Here is a 15,031-nt window from a genome sequence, read left to right as displayed (position 1 = left end):
CAAGGTAAGAAAATATAAATCACATTCTATGGAGTGTCCTTGGAATGAGCTTAGGGGGACATGCAAGGCATTTTAGATTTACCAATGATCACATGGGACATGAAAGGCATTTAAGATTTCATAATGAGTTGGAACATCCCATGTATATTATTTATAAATAAGACCAAGTAGGTCTTAGTTATTATAAATCAATTGATTATCTTTTCTTGGCAAAACTTGTTGTGAGAGAGGTTGAGATAGTATCTTTTGCTACCCCTCTCAAGGGGGCAAGGTATCTATAAACTTTATCCATGCATCACTGAAGAGGTATTTTTTGAGTCCTTTTTCAAAATGACCCATTGTACTTATTCACACTTAAATTTTTTTGTACCAAATGGACTTTGAAACACCAGTTATTTGAATACACCCCATGTGAAGAGTCCATTTGCAAAAAGATCCCTTGTACTTGTGCACACTTAAGTTTTTGTACCAACTTAAGTTTTTTTTGTACCAACACTTTTTTTTTTGTAACAAATGGACTTTGAAACACTACTTATGTACATGCATTTGAGCAAGTTTATTTGTGAAACATTGAATTCTTGCTACACGAGTCTCTCTCTCTCTCTCTCTCTCTCTCTCTCGTATAATTATCTAGATTTAGAAAAAGAGTGAAATATCTCTCTTCCTCTATGTCTCTATTTGGAGAAAGAGTGAAATATCTCTCTCCCTTTGTCTCTATTTTGATATATATATGTGTGTGTGTGTATCATGCATCATCGTGGTAGATTTTAGATCTAAGGTGCTCATTGCTCAATTTTTAAATCACCGCCAAAGATGCAATGCTAAGTTGCCACACAAATGAAGTGACAAATACTAAGGTTATGCGGGATAACTAGAGGATCGGTTGTGTGGGTTCTATATGGGCATACCAACTTTACACCAATGATGAATGGTGATGGGTCCGCTCGGCCCCCACGTTTCCTCCCACGTCTTGCTGAGAAGATGACTCTTCTGATAGCCCAACCGCCCCCTCTCCCTCTCTCTCCGATCTCGGCCTGCACTATGTCCGGTCTCTCCCTTCCTCCCCCTCCTCTCTTCCTGCTCTCTCTCCCTCCTCTTTTCCACGCAGCTATTTAAACATCCGCTCAGCGCCCTCTTGATCACCTTGTTGCTTTCATCCATTCTTCTCTCCTCTTGATCACCTTGTTGCTTTCATCCATTCTTCTGTCCTCTGCCTCCGCGTCTCAGGTTCTGTCAAGCTCCAACACTTTCTGTTATAATTCCCCTAATCCTGCGCGCTTTACCCATCTCTGCTTATTCAGCTGTTTGTGCGATGCTGCAGGCCAGCCATATGTTAGCGTCTTCACTGTTCTTTGTGAGGCTCTAGCTATCAATTACGCTCTTGGCAGGCAAATTCTCTCTCTCTCTCTCTCTCTCTCTCTCTCTCTCTCTCTCTCTTTTGACGGCGATGGCCTGATTAATTCTGTTATGTCCTTCGATGCAAACCTGGTTATGCCCAGACCTTTTGTTATCAAACCCTAATAATGTTCTTTAGTGAGCTAATCTTTGCGCCAATCAGGCGGTTATGCAGGCTGATTAATTTGGTTGTGGGCGACTCTTGTGCACAACTCAAGCCTACAACGAGCCCTAAAATCAACGTTCTTGTGTTAATAACAAGGCTAACCGGGGCTTGAGCTGCGCACAAGTGCTGCGTGCAACCGATCATTGATATCATGCCAAACCAAGGAGGCAAAGGACCCAGTTCATTATTTTATCTCAGAGACCTTATCACCCCCCTACAATCGGTTTGCTTTGCTCACCATATCCTGTTGTATTCAATTGATCTCATGTCAATGTTAATTACTAAACGCATGCAGTGTTATTAATTAGTTCGTTTTGTTTCTGTTTATGCCTGATCTAATTATATGCTTCCAGTGCCGCCCATTTTGTCATGGGTTGGCATTTTCCTACCAACCTCTCCACAGATTTTCTCCAGAATGTGAGATTTCCTTGTGGTCTATGTGTGGAGAAAAATAATGGGCGATCCCCTTAATTTTGTAGCTGATTTTGTTGTGAAGGTTTTCGATTCTCTGAACTTATACCTGTGTTGGTGAGGTGATGGGAGAATGGTATCGTATGGATTAGCCAGAGAGAGAGAGAGAGAGAGAGAGAGAGAGAGAGAGAGAGAGAGATGGATTAGCCAGAGAGAGAGAGAGAGAGAGAGAGAGAGAGAGAGAGGCTTGGCAATTCTCATCCATAGATCTAGTGCATGATGAGAGAGAGAGAGAGAGAGAGAGAGAGAGAGAGAGAGAGAGAGAGTTGGCAAATCTCATCCATAGATCTAGTGCATGGAAAAGTTGTTCTGTGACTTCTGTTCATGAAATTGTGACTCCTGTTCATGAAATGGCAAAGTAGCTTTCTGACTCCTGTTCATGAAATTGTGACCCTTAGAAAGCTATTTGAGATCAGTTACCTAATCAAGATTAGGTTATGTTCTAAATCATAATTTTATTATTATGTATATTGGAAATCTCTCTCTCAAGAGCTTGCCATGAGAAAATGGCAGCTCACAACAAATTTCTGTTAGATGGGGTGTGACTATAGCATCCTAGTCCAAATTCTAACATTGGAAGCATGTGTGTGTGTGTGTGAGAGAGAGAGAGAGAGAGCATGTGTGTGTGTGTGAGAGAGAGAGAGAGAGCCCTCTCTCTCTCTCTCACACACACACACACACACACGCACACGCACAAAAGCAGAGGAAGTGGAGAGAGAGAGAGAGAGAGACTCTCTCTCTCTCTCACACACACACACACACACACGCACAAAAGCAGAGGAAGTGGAGAGAGAGAGAGAGAGAGAGAGTCCCCCCCCCTCCCGCCCCTCCCACCTTGCCTGTTTTGTTAGAGACAGATGGCTGTGGCAAAATGAGCCTTTGATTTTCTTTCAAAGGCAAGCCAAAATTATAGATACACCATCATCCAAATGTTTCATGGAAACATTGATGATTCAAGCAACCAAAAGCCATACATGATTATTGTAGTGATCCCATGATGATTACGTGTAACCAAAAGCCATACATGATTATTGTAGTGATCCCATGATGATTACGTGTAACCAACGCTATACATTGTCCATTTTCTATGTATGTATTCCTTAATCATGAATCAAGGATTTACTCGGTTTCCTTTTATTCACAGTATATATATTCTCTCTCTCTCTCTCTCTCACACGCACACACACATTTGTGTTGTGATACATGATTATTGTAGTGATCCCATGATGATTACGTGTAACCAATGCCATACATGGTCCATTTTCTATGTATGTATTCCTTAATCATGAATCACGGATTTACTCCGTTTCCTTTTATTCACAATATACACTCTCTCTCTCTCTCTCTCTCTCTCTCTCTCTCTCTCTCACACACACACACACATTTGTTTTGTGATCTTTCTCGAAACTGACAAGGCAAAGAGCATACACCTATAACGTGATTCATGAACCAATATTTCAGTCATGTTGTCTACATGTGGCTCTCTCTCTCTCTCTCTCTCTCTCTCTCTCTCTCTCTCTCTCTCTCTCTCTCTCTCTCTCACACACACACACACACACACACACACATTTTCTATTACTGTTTCTTGTGGCTCTCAAGGTCCATTTGATGCAAATGGATATGGATAATGGATATGGAGCCCCGTGTGAACTCTTAGAGTGAGTAAGATGGTTTATCTATGGTCCATGTCATTGTCAATGTCCATGGGGAACTGTATAAAAGAAAAGTTTAAATAAGAATCTTTGTAATTATGCTTACTAGCATATCACTTGATTAAATGGGAGTGTAAGTTTAGTATGAGCGGAATCTCCAATTCATTGTAAATGTCCAATTAAAAGCTAATGAAAAATAGTTTGTGAATGATTTTAAAAAACTAGTTTGTTAATGATTTGAAAAAGCTAGTCCAATCAAGTTCAGGGATATATATGTGTAGGTTTTAGGATATAAGTGTGTGTATATGTTCATCCTGAGTGTTGAACTAAAACTTAGTGAGATGGTTCAAGCCTTCCATGGCAGTCCATGGGGCAAGTGTATGAATGAAAGTCTGAATAAGAATCTTTGTAACTATGCTCACTTGCATAGCACTTGATTACATGGGAGGTCAAGTTTAGTATGAGTGAAAGCCCCAATTCTTTGTAAATGTCCAAGTAAAAGCTATTTTCGTAAATGTCCAAGTAAAAGCTAAGGAAAAATAGCTTGTGAATGATTTGAAAAAATCTGTCCACTATACGCTTAAGGATATATGTGTGTGTATGTTCATCCCATATGCATGTGCAAAATAATCAGTATCTTCATCGCAATATCATATTACTCATTTCTTTATTCACACTTTGTTGTGTATAACCTCTTGATGGCCTTGATGGCCTTGAAAGCATAACTCTTCCCAATATGCAATACCTCAAGCAGGTAGTCGTGTTAAAATCAAGCATTCACCAATACAAAACTTTCATTCTAAGTCTATTTAGATAACCTTCATATTGAAGTACTCAAGAACAGAGACCAAGGTGATACTCCAAGAAACAATTTTGATGCATCAAACATGCTTAGTGTCACTTCGAATGTTACACGTATAGCCAACGAGAAATTTCTCTCTCTCTCTCTCTCTCTCTCTCTCTCTCTCTCTCTCTCTCATTAACATATCATTGATGTGTTTTCACAGAGCTTAATTAAGTGGTAATTTAAGTGATCAGTGAGATTGAGTATCCTTGGACATGAATTGAGCAAGAGATACTTCCTAGCAAGGTATTGGCTCATCTCTCTAAACAAGAATAAGTTAATTTGAAGCATTATTTGAAGATTTTCCTAGATCCCAAACCAAATAAAAATTAGCACATATGTGGAACACATTTGTGGGCAACATTAGTCAAAATTTGTGAGTTCTCTCATAGGGCTATTAAGGTCAAGCACTAGTCATAATACCACTGGTAATTGTGTATGTATGTCTAGTAGATTTTCCTAGATCCCAAACCAAATAAAAATTAGCACATATGTGCAACACATTTGTGGGCAACATTAATCAAAATTTGTAAGCTCTCATAGGGCTATTAAGGCCAAGCACTAGTCATAATACCAGAGAGAGAGAGAGAGAGAGAGAGAGAGAGAGAGAGAGAGACCCCACAACCCAATGTAACCTGCCCCAACAAAGTAAAACCACCTCTCTGAGCCAGCGATGATGTAGGCCACATGGTAGAGAGATGTATGTGTGAGCACTTTAGTCAAGGTCGCGGGCAACTATAGTAAGCCTTGGACACATAGAGAGAGAGAGTGTCAAGGACTATGAGTTTAGAGACCCGAGGCACTGGTCGCAGGCTATCAAGTAAGAGAGAAACTTGGTATTGGGTCCAAGTGTGCTAAGATAACTTGAGGGGAGTTGTGCTAGGCACTAGTCGCGGACTATCAAGTAAGGGGAGGCAAACTTGGTATAGGGTCTAGGTGTACTAGGAGTATTCACTTGAGGGGAGGTGTTGAAAATACAAGTGAATAGGGTGTGTGTGGGAACAAGCCCTTGGTTAGAGGCTGTAAAAGAAGATGTGTAAATGTGAAAGAACCTGTGAAAAGGTGAGAAGAATCTACTGGGAGAGAATAAAGGGTAGCATGAGAGGATTTAGGAAGTGTGGAGATATTCTGGGAAGTGTGGAGATATTCTGGGAAAAAAGAAGAGGTGGAGAGAATCAGGGAAAAGAGGTGGAGTGAATCATAGAGAAATCAGTGGGATTTTATGCTTGATGTAAACTCTATAAATTGAGGCATTGCCCTAATGAGAATTTGCTATTTTTTGAGTATCCATGCCTACATTAATCTATTTATTAATTACCCACTAATTACATCTTAATTATTTACTAATCACTTTGTTAATGATGTTGATTCTAGTGTTTGATCCACCATAGCTCATCACAATGCCCTAATTTCAACACATGAATCATATGACCCCAGGGTCAAATGGAAAGGATAAAGGGCTCGGGGGGGTCACTATATGTAAAATATCCCTATCGCGTGCGTTCAAGGCCTATATTTTAAATCCCTTATTTGTGAATTTTTTAATCTATATAATATCCCCTTTTCTTTATGAATCTGTAAATTTTTTTGATAAATCATACCCTTATGTAAATATATTTCTGTAAGTTTCATAAATTAAAATTATGCTTCTGTTGAACGCACGTGATATTCACATTTTTTTGTGAGTGACCCCCCCGAGATAAAGGGCTCCCATCGATGATGAGGGTATCTATGCAACCACCTAGATCAAAAGGAAATGTGAAGCATGCAAAATCCAAGGCAATGGTCCCACGATAATTTGTTGCAAGTGGAGAGGATAAGGAACCACTGTTAATGATGAAGCTAGTTGAGTATCCTCCAGGATCAAAAGGACATGTATGGTATACATCCTGAACCATCAAAGCTAAGATGGTAGTAGCTCCTGGATCAAAAGGAAAGCTTGACTCCAAAGAAATAGTAGCTCCGGGTCGAAAGAAAAACTCGTAAGCCCGTCCTCTTCATAGCTGCAGTGTAAATCTGGCACGAAAGGTATCCACCAAAAAAGCTGAAAACTCATGGCAAGAATGTCAAATAGTCCTAGCATAAAAGAGCCATCATGTAGGACAATATTGAGATATGTCGTAGGTGCATCTAAATGTCGAACCACATATCCAAAAGCTATGCTCTTCAAGTGGCAAAGAATGCATCCAAAGGAAAATGTTTTGGCTCCAAAGGACATAGGCTCGTGTTGACATCCATAAGAACCAAAAGAACATAGCTCAAGGTCGGCCTCATGTAGAGCCGACTCACTATCAATGGAATCTCCAAGGCCACTAAGGTCATCTTCCCCAAAGGTATAAACAATCTCCATCAATGGTGTCCCTGTATGACCTACATCCCATGATAAATCAATCTCCAATAACACTGGATCTAAGAAAATACCTAGATCAAATGTAAAACTCTCGAGGTCAATGTTATAGGATATGCTAAAAATATGATCGATATGCATACTCCTATGATGTCTCACCTCCATGAACTCATCACTACTCTCATATGCACTATCCTTGATTGCTCAATCACAACAACTAGATCCAACAAATGCTGCCAGGAATGCTATGAAAACTAGGAGTAGTGGTCGTATCCAAAATCTCTCCACATGTGAAAACTCTAGAGGAGTAGCCCAACACATCTAATACTAGAATCTTGCCTCATGGTCTAAGATGTGCTCATCAACATATGAAGTGTCATCATCCCAAATCGCATACACTGCAATGGATGCATCACTAGTCAAGAGCTGATCCCCATGATAGTCTAATGTATTGCTATCTCCTAATGCATCACTATGATCCGTTGGAAGGTAGGTAGAGATATGCATATAATCAATCACAATGCTCAGAATTCTCATTGCCATCCCTCCCATCAAGATCCTCCCCACATGATCTAACTCACACACATCACTCTCAGTATCACTATCACATACATCATCATCATGTACATATGTGTCAATGGCAACATGTGCACGTGTGTGTGTGTGATACATCATTATCATCACATGTATGTGTCTGTGATACATCAATATCATCATGCATATGTGTGCACGATACATCATCATGGGTATGTGGGCGTGATACATCAATGTCATCACATGTGTGTGTATGATCATCACCATGTGTACATGTGTCAACATCAATATCATCATCAACAGGATGATCATCATCACTATCCACATCATTACCCACTGAATGCATGTCATCACCTATATACCCATCCTCAATTACATAGTCATCTCTACTCATGAGTGTAGGGCACTCAATCAAGTCACCACATACATCATCCCATGCAAGCAATGCCGAACCATCCATGTAAAGATAACCACATAGATCCTCAACAAAATCACCATGTAAAGAACATCTGGACCATCTGGCACAAACATCCTCCTCATCAAATCAGTGCTAAGCTAAAATCCACGATGTGCCGAATGTATGTATGAACTCGGCAAATGATATGCATCTCCATACCTGAAATGGTAAATCAAGATGATGGGCATGGAGCCACAGTGACAAGATATTAAATTTGCTTCCAGTAGTTAGTTGAACCCTGCTTGTGATGAAATGGAGAGAGAAAAGAGAGTCACATTGATCTATGCAAAAATGCTAGCTCCAGGAAATAAATGCACAGACTATGTTGATGTGTCGCTGGCTGATACGCCGATGGCAAAATGATGGCCAGTGAAGCCTTCACATAGGTCAATCTGTAGCTCATCTCAGGAACGCTAGAAGATGAGGGGTTGGGGTGTGTAGCAGCACCATTTTTTAAACATCTTTCATGCCTATAATGAGTTGACGGATTTCCAATAGATTAATGTTTTTTTTTTGTTTTGCTCCTTGTTGCCTACTGCTTGAACTTGGAATCTGCTTATTGGCCTTATGTTTTGCTCCTTGTTGCCTACTGCTTGAACTTGGAATCTGCTTGCTGGCCTTATGTGAATGTGCACCTTATGAAACTATTGTTTGATCTCTTTAAGGTCTTTAGCTGATTCAGGTCATCTTCTGCTGGCTAATGCACCTATGAGAGAGGTTCCCTACAAAGCTAGTTTGGGAAATCTAAGGCCTCTTGTGCTGTTATAGCAGAATGCTCATACCAAAGTCTCTCTCGGAGACACACACTTGAATGCAATTCTCATACCAAGGTCTCTTCACTTTGGAAAAGGATTTGAAGCAAGTATTTCAATGTTGAGCTTTGAACCAACACCAAGGCAATGAAGCTATTCCAAAACTGCACTAATACATGCATGAGTTTGAACTTCTACAGAAGATTTAGACTCTGCACACTTCTTTATCAAGATGCATAGGAACTCTTCATTGTGCTCTGTTTTTTGACAGCCTTTCTTTTCACAGAATTGGTTCTTTACTTAATTTGCAAGAGATCTTCACACTCAAGGAACCTTGCATGCAAGTTAGGAGAACCATGTGGTGTATGGGCACACTAGCTATAGCTAGAGGATTGGGTTTGACTCCCAGTAAGACCTTATGGGTATCGACAAGCAGTTGCAGTGTATGCATACATCATTTTATGCCTTGCATACATCAAGATTTGCATCAAACTGTCTAATCTAGCAAGAATCTTGCCATCTTGCACGATTTACACTTTCTTGCACTCTAATACAACAAGATTCACTTCTGTCCTCATTTCTTGTGTATTAATGGTCTAAATAAAACTTGAAATTGAAGTTTTCTTATACAAAATGTAAAGATCTTATACAAATTTCAAGAAAATCAACTTTAAGGTAAGATTAGGGTTTAGATCAACTCAATTCACCATTCTTCTTCTATATTTTGAAGGAGCTTTAGTTTCTGCACTTCTTTTTTAAAATCTATACCAAATCTTGGAAATCTGTTCAAAATTGCAATGAATCTGCACTCAGCCCAGCACTTTGCAACTCTACAATAGAAATATGAGAACTCTGCACAGCAATCTGAATACTCTACACAGTAATCTGAATACTCTGCACAGCAATATGAATATTCTACATAGTAATTTGTATTTTACACACTTCTTGAAACTGCATCAGATTTTGCACACTTTCTTGAAACTATACCAGATTTTGCACACTTTCTTGAAACTGCACCAAGATTCTGTACACTTTCTTGAAACTTCACCAAGATTCTGCACTTTCTTGAAAATAATATGTACCAACTGTACATAAAATCTTGAAATCCACAGCATTGTTGCATAACTCTACATTGTAATCTTAATTCTCTGCACACAGTAATCTTCTTCTTGCAATCTTTCTCTAAGAATTCAAAGATTTGGTAGTCTAAGGTTTAATCTTGAAGAAATAAGGGCTTAAAGGATTGATATTTGAAACTATAGGCTCTCTAATCAAGATAATGCAAGATAATAATTCAAAATTGGTTACTAAAATCTTTGCAAACCCTAATTTCAAAAATCAAGAAAATTTCAAGAAAATGAAGATTAAGAAGATCAAGAAATTCAAGAAATCAAACAATAAAGTGGATTAGGGTTTTGAAAAGAGTGATTAATATAAATTCAAAAATGATTAACACAAATTTCATTGCTCATCTTGTCAAAATAAGAAATTAGCAAATCTAAAAACTGTGTAAAAATCAATTCCAAAAATGATTAACACTAATCATGATTAAAAAAATACATTTCAAAAAATTAGATTAACAATAATTCAAAAATGATTTTCATTAATCAAGATCTAAAAAATGCATTTTGAAAATTGGATTAAGCATAATCTAAAAATAATTATCACTAATCACTCCCTAAGCAAGGATCTAAGCCAAGGGCTCTGATACCAATGAAATGAAGGGAACCTAGGGATTGCACTCATTAGCATGGAGTACACACATGCCACACTCATCATAGGGGAGTAGCACCTATTGCACTCATAATGAAGTACACACATAGCTTCTCAAGAGAGAGAAGTTCACCATGGAAGCTTAGAGCTCCAAAGAGGAAGTGTACTCATGAAAGTATAACGATCAAAAAGGGTACAATGTCCATGAGCCCTATACCTAATATAGCCCAAGGCCCCCCAAAAGTACACATGTAAATGTCCCTAAGCCCTTGGGGGGGTCACTACATATAAACCCTCTATATCACGTGCGTTCAAGGCCTAATTAAAAAACCCCTTATGTGTAAATTTTTTATAAATAAAACATACCCTTTTCCTATTCAATCTATAAATAACCCCTTTAAATGGTACCCTTCTATATATATAAAAATGTGTAAAAAGGGGATTTTAAAAACCCCTTCTGTTGAACCCACGTGATAGGCTTACATATTTATAAGTGACCCCCCTCCCCCCCCCCAAGCCTAAGCCCAAGTGCCTAGGCCCCATTCCCAATGTGCATGTGCAACGAAATCTACTTCATTACAAGCATAAAATGCTATTTACTGTGGAAAACCAAGGGATAAAGGCACCAAATGTATCCATCTCTTCATCCATGGCATCTTCCCAATTCTTATGTCCAAGTGCCTCCTCAAAACAGGTGGGCTCTATCTCTTGTAAATATTTGACCATATATGCATAATGATGGGTTGTATACAACCCATTATATCTCAACCTGTCCCCATTAGATTTACATGGACCACTGTCAAGTATTCTTAACACTTCTTTAGCTCTCTTTGTAATGGTTTGTTTTGTATAATAAGGTGTACCAATATCTGGGAACCTAAACTCATCAAGGCTATGTTTTGAGTAACTATCTCCATCAACAAAGGAGTAACCTACTAAAACATCAAGCATTATAAAAGGCTGACCCACCTTTTCTTTTCCCTTGCATGATATATAGGACCTTGTTGAATTTTTAGCGCATCTAGTACCACCACATGACATATCACCACATCTAGTACCACCACATGACATATTAGAATGCCTAACATTTTCTGTCAACTTGCCTAACCAAGATGTCACAACAGACCCATTTTTAGAGGACTCTCGTGTTCCAATAAGTGCTTGTGATTACTAGCATTAGACACACATCTAGTTCTTTGCTTTAGCCTCTATAGAATTCTCCATCTACTCTCATCTCATCAGACAAAACGTCCATGCTTACTCACATTCCATGTGTAGCGAGGTTATAGCATCTATAACCTTTTTGCTCAAGGGAGCAACCAATGAATATACATTTTCTAGCTTGGGATCCAACTTTACTTCTCACCTCATCTGGAACATGTACATAAGAAATACATCCAAACACGTGTGCTAAAACTTGTTTTCTACCAATAAAATTTTGTTCGAGCATCATGCCATGAGCTATTGCAGTGAGCGGACATCCTCTTCATGAATCAATAAGGTTTTCGGGCATCATGCCATGAACTATTGTAGTGAGCATCCTCTTCATGATATAAATTACAGTTGCTACTACTTCAGCTCAAAAAGATGAGGCATTCCTTTCTCATTCATCATCAATGGATAGGTAACTTTTGTAATATGCTTGTTTTTCCTTTCTATAACCCGATTTCAGGTGGGCTTTATGTACATATAAGGTACCTCTATCCCATGTTCTCTCAAATATAGTCGCTGAATTCAATTAGATAAATATTCTCCCTCACCATCTGACCTTATACATTTTATATTTCTATTAATTTCTCTACCATAGCTTTGAATCTTTGAAAGTGAGTAAACACTTCACTTTTCTCTTTCATGAAATACACTCACTAGCACGGTGATCAATGAAAGATACATAATAATGGCATCATTTGATTGATGCCATCTTTTTTTGGTCCCCAAACATCAGAATGCACCACGTCCAAAGGTATTTAACTTACATTCTTATCATGTGAAAATGCATACTTAGCGTGCTTGCCTAGCTTCACATACTTTGTGCATTCCATCCACTTTAAAATTTGGCAAACTTGTAACAATACTTTGGGCTTGTATATTCTTTCACCCACTAAATATTAAGATGTCCAATGCATTTATGCCAAATATCAATGTTTACAATCACACTTGTACCATATGCAAATATTGCAGCCTTCATTTTAGGATGCTTACATCTAATGTAAACATTTAGTTGATTTATTTTCTTTGGCAACCAAGCCATGGTTAATGAAGTTTTCTACATAACATGCATGAGGGTTAGACCTCACATGCAAACCCCTCTCAATCATTTACGCCCAAGGTTCTTTGCTATGCTTGGCACATGAAGCATATCAATAAGATACTTCATTTTACCTTTTTGTATAGACAAATATACTTTCCCAACATGTGCAATAGGGTATGATGTATCATCACTTTTTGCTATATAACCTAGTTTTTCCAAATCCCTTAATTCTCTAAACCACTCACCATTGGTCATGAAGTTAGAGGCATGCATAGTTTCCTTGTTGTAACTTTTCACTTTTTATTCATTCTGCTTTTTATAGTAGTCCTTTGTTATATGTAAAGAAAAGAAAGAAATTGGATGGTATTGGGTCTACAAAGTTAAGCATAATACAAATGGTTATATTAGCACATATAAGACAAGATTGGTTGGCCAAGGGATATGTGTAAGAATATATCATTGACTAGAAGGAGACATTTATCCCAGTTATTACAGGATGGAAGTTGTGAGAGAAATCATTACTATGGAAGTAGCTAAGGCATGATGATGGTAAAGAATGCATTTTTACATGGTTACAAGAGGAAGTTTACATGGTGTGCAACCACCAGGATGTAAAGAATAAATTTTTACATGTTGACTTAAAGGGAAACTTTACATGGTTGCACCCACCAAGATGTAAGCATCATGCACACCCAAATTGTGTTTGTAGGTTGCACAAAGCCTTCTATGGCTTGAAGATCAGGCACCTAGTGTGGTCAGACAAGATAGGGAAGTATTTTTTTACTATTAGATTTTTTTTATATACAATGTTGATTTCTCACTTTATGTGACAAGACAGGGCGTATCTTGTCACTATTGGGATTTTTTAGTGAAAAGATCTTCCACATTGTCAAGTGTACTGCAATAGGCCAGATTGATCTTTGTTACATGGAGCCTCTCTCTGACATAGTGGTAATGCACTTCAATGTGCTTGGTCCTAGCATGAAAGACATGATTTTTTGCAACTGCCATTGCACTATAACTCAGTGAGAATAGGAGTAGGTGTGTGAAGAGACACAAAGATCCTTCATCAATCTTCTCAACCAAACTATCACAGTGAATAAGATGATGTTTCCATAGTTGGTTGCTTCTTGCTAAGCAAAGATATGTATAAATTAACAAGAAAGAAGTTCCCAAATGTGGACTATAATGTATCATAATCCCTTGTACAATAGCTAACTCTAAGGTGCCCGTTCACACCGGCGGGGGATGGCCATAGGAAAAAACTTAGTGGGACAAAAGTGCCCATGGCATAAGTGCATGGCCTATGTAGTACTACCATATATCTAACACATTGTTGGTAGTTTGATTTATATAACTATCACCAAGCCATAATTAAGCAGTTTGCTTGGATTGGTGAGTCAATTTATGAAGGAGTTATGAAAGCCCTAAGGGAGCTACATTTAGATGCAGCTAGGACAATACTTAGGTACATAAAGCCTAGAGTAAATTATGGACTTTTCTAATCGGTTCGGATATAGGTACAACTACATGGGTACACAAATGTAGATATTGGTCTTGTAGTGTCTTAGACCGGAGATCTACTCAACTTTTTGTTCCCTTTTGGGCGTGTTACTCCAGAAATTCCTAGAAGTCTTCATGGACGACCTATGCATCAATTATTCTTGGAAGGAGCACCTCGCATGTTTGCTTAAGGTGTTAGAGCAATGCAGACTATATCACATCTTGTTGAACCCTCTTAAATGCCACTTCTGGGTTCAACACAGAGTCATCTTGGGACACATCATCTCTAGGCAAGGAATATCAACTGATGACAGCAAGGTGCGGCTCATTCTCAAGCTATCGCCACCTACCAAATGGCATCCAATGCTTCATGGGACATGTTGGCTATTATATGTCAGCGATTCATTTTTATGTATGCTGATATTGCTAGACCCCTTTAGGACTCCTTATAATTTTCAAGTGAATAGAAGAATGCCACAGAGCTTATACTACACTCAAAAAATCCTTGTGCAACTTTTTAGCCACCACTGGCTTACCAGTTGATCTTCTCCTACAAGGATCGTGCCCGTCACTTAATCAAAAATCATCCCCCGTACCAACTAATCGTGGGTCAACTTTACAAGCAGGGCAAGGACAAAATCCTAAGATGTACATTCGAGAAGACAAATATGTCTTCCTCCTTGAACAAGCTCACTCTGCCTGTGCTGCCAAACACTTTGTCGTGTAGACATCACTGCTTGCAAGGTTCTCACAGCTGGGTTATGGTGGCCCACCTTAATGGCTAATGCCGGCTGAGTATGTCAAACGATGTGATAAATGCCAGCGTGTAGCAATCCCTCGTTTTATGTATCACATGCCCCTGAACCCCATTGTGTCCTTACAGCCATTTGAAAAATGGGGCATAGACTTCGTAGGACCCACTCCACTGACTACTGCACCAAGTGGA

General features: G+C 38.8%; 1 long non-coding RNA gene across 1 annotated transcript; it reads left to right on the top strand.

The window, feature by feature from the left end:
* The first annotated feature begins 1,010 nt into the window (after positions 1-1,010).
* On the top strand, positions 1,011-1,868 carry LOC147612162 (uncharacterized). Its single transcript, XR_015263702.1, has 2 exons — positions 1,011-1,227; positions 1,322-1,868. It is a non-coding gene; the product is annotated as an uncharacterized LOC147612162 (long non-coding RNA).
* Positions 1,869-15,031: the final 13,163 nt, after the last annotated feature.

Source organism: Cibotium barometz, chromosome 46 (genome assembly GCF_041138505.1).
Source record: "Cibotium barometz isolate CiBa-2024 chromosome 46, ASM4113850v1, whole genome shotgun sequence".
Lineage (NCBI taxonomy): Eukaryota > Viridiplantae > Streptophyta > Polypodiopsida > Cyatheales > Cibotiaceae > Cibotium > Cibotium barometz.
Note: the sequence above shows the minus strand (reverse complement) of the source record. Positions and strands in the feature narration are given on the sequence as shown.